The sequence below is a fragment of the Symphalangus syndactylus genome, chromosome 14, assembly GCF_028878055.3.
Source record: "Symphalangus syndactylus isolate Jambi chromosome 14, NHGRI_mSymSyn1-v2.1_pri, whole genome shotgun sequence".
NCBI classification, from domain to species: domain Eukaryota; kingdom Metazoa; phylum Chordata; class Mammalia; order Primates; family Hylobatidae; genus Symphalangus; species Symphalangus syndactylus.
This window is the reverse complement of record NC_072436.2, coordinates 22,739,769-22,741,517: the sequence shown is the minus strand read 5'-3', so window position 1 is coordinate 22,741,517 and position 1,749 is coordinate 22,739,769. Positions and strand designations below refer to the sequence as shown.

Below are 1,749 nucleotides of genomic sequence, written 5' to 3'. Positions count from 1 at the left end.
CCAGAGTGCTGGGATTATAGGCGTGAGCCACTGTGCCTGGCCATTTTGGTTTTTAAATTTTTTTGTTTTTACTTTTTGAGACAGAGTTTTGCTCTTGTTGCCCAGCCTTCAGTGCAATGGCGAAATCTCGGCTCACTGCAACCTCCATCTCGCAGGTTCAAGCGATTCTCCTGCTTCAGCCTCTCAAGTAGCTGGGACTACAGGCATGTGCCACCACGCCCGGCTAATTTTTTGTATTTAGTATTTCAACAGTTGGTCAGTCTGTTCTCAAACTCCTGACCTCAGGTGACGCCTCGGCCTCCCGAAGTGCTGGGATTACAGAAATGAGCCATGGCCTGGTTTTTAAATCCTTTTTAAAGATTGATACTTCATATCGATTTTGAATTTTTTTGTTTTTTGAGACAGGGTCTTGCTCCGTTACCCAGGCTGGAGTGCAGTGGCCCAATCATATTATAACTTACTGCTAAATTAAAATTTTTTTTCTGGGGGGGTTGGGGGTGGTGTCGTCTCCTTATGTCGCCCAGGCTGGTCTCAAACTCCCGGACTTAAGTGATTCTCTCGCCTTGGCCTCCTAAAGAGCTGGAATTACAGGCGTAAGCCACCCCACCCCGAATAACAAGTGATATCGTGTTACATTCGTATAATGTGTAATCATCAAATCAGGGTAACTGGGATAGCTGTCACCTCAAGCACTGATCATTTCTTTGTGTTAGGAGCATTTCAAATATTTTCTTCTAGCTACTTTGAAATATACAGTAAATTGCCGTTAGCTATAATTACCCTACTGTGCTTCCGAACACTAGGTCTGATCGTATTTTAGTACCCATTTGCTGACAGTGTTTTTAAAACTCTCAAAAGCACCTCTTCATTTGTGATAACGATAGCTGCCAAGAACGGAAAGAACCATCTCTGAATCTACTTCCAATGATCGCCTTCTATTCCACCAAAACTAATCTCACGCGACCCAGATGGGACTCGAACCCACAATCCCCAGCTCCGGAGGCTGATGCCTTATCCATTAGGCCACTGGGTCACCACAGGATCCAGATTCTCACACCCTCTCCTTACGCGATGCCATCATCACGCTCTCGCCCCCGCGCATCGCGGTCTCGCGCCGAGCGGCAAATGATTTGGCAGCCGCCCCCTGCGGCGGCGGCGCGCGCCTGCGCTTTTCTGCGTCGCCGTTCTTGTCGGCCGCCTGGACCTCCCGCGCGCCTGCGCCGTGGGCCCGGAGCGGCCGCGAGGGCTCTGGAGCGCCTGCGCGTGACCTTCCGAGCCCTCCTGCCTGGTAACTGCATGATGTCCACGCCGCCGGGTTTGGGTGCTATCCTTACTGTCGGGTTCTTCAAGAGTTCTTAACTCTAGTTGTCCACTGTGCTCATCTGGGGAACTTTAAACAAGGTTCCAGTGCCTGCCCCATCCCATTCTAGTTCAGTTGACTTGGGCGGACCTGGGCGCTTTCATTTTACAAAGTTCCCCGAGACCCTATGCAGGGCAGGCGGCGTTGGAAGCCACTGCAGATCGCGAAATCCTCCCGCAGCTTCCCTTTCCCGCCAACCTTCTTGTCCTTGTTTTCTCTTTCTTTCCCGCGTTTATTCAGCAGAGATTAATGTGATAACCTGTTATGTGCTGGGAACTGTTGGGCCCCTGGGTGAACAGGCTTTTCCACCCCATGAGAACTTAAAATCTGACCTCTGTCCCTACTGCCATTCACCTTAAGCCGTTTTCCTCCCCCGACTCTTCTTTCCC

At 50.5% G+C, this 1,749-nt stretch overlaps 1 non-coding gene across 1 annotated transcript; it reads right to left on the bottom strand.

Moving 5' to 3' along the window:
- Positions 1-960: 960 nt before the first annotated feature.
- On the bottom strand, positions 961-1,033 carry TRNAR-CCG (transfer RNA arginine (anticodon CCG)). Its single transcript has one exon. It is a non-coding gene; the product is annotated as a tRNA-Arg (tRNA).
- Positions 1,034-1,749: the final 716 nt, after the last annotated feature.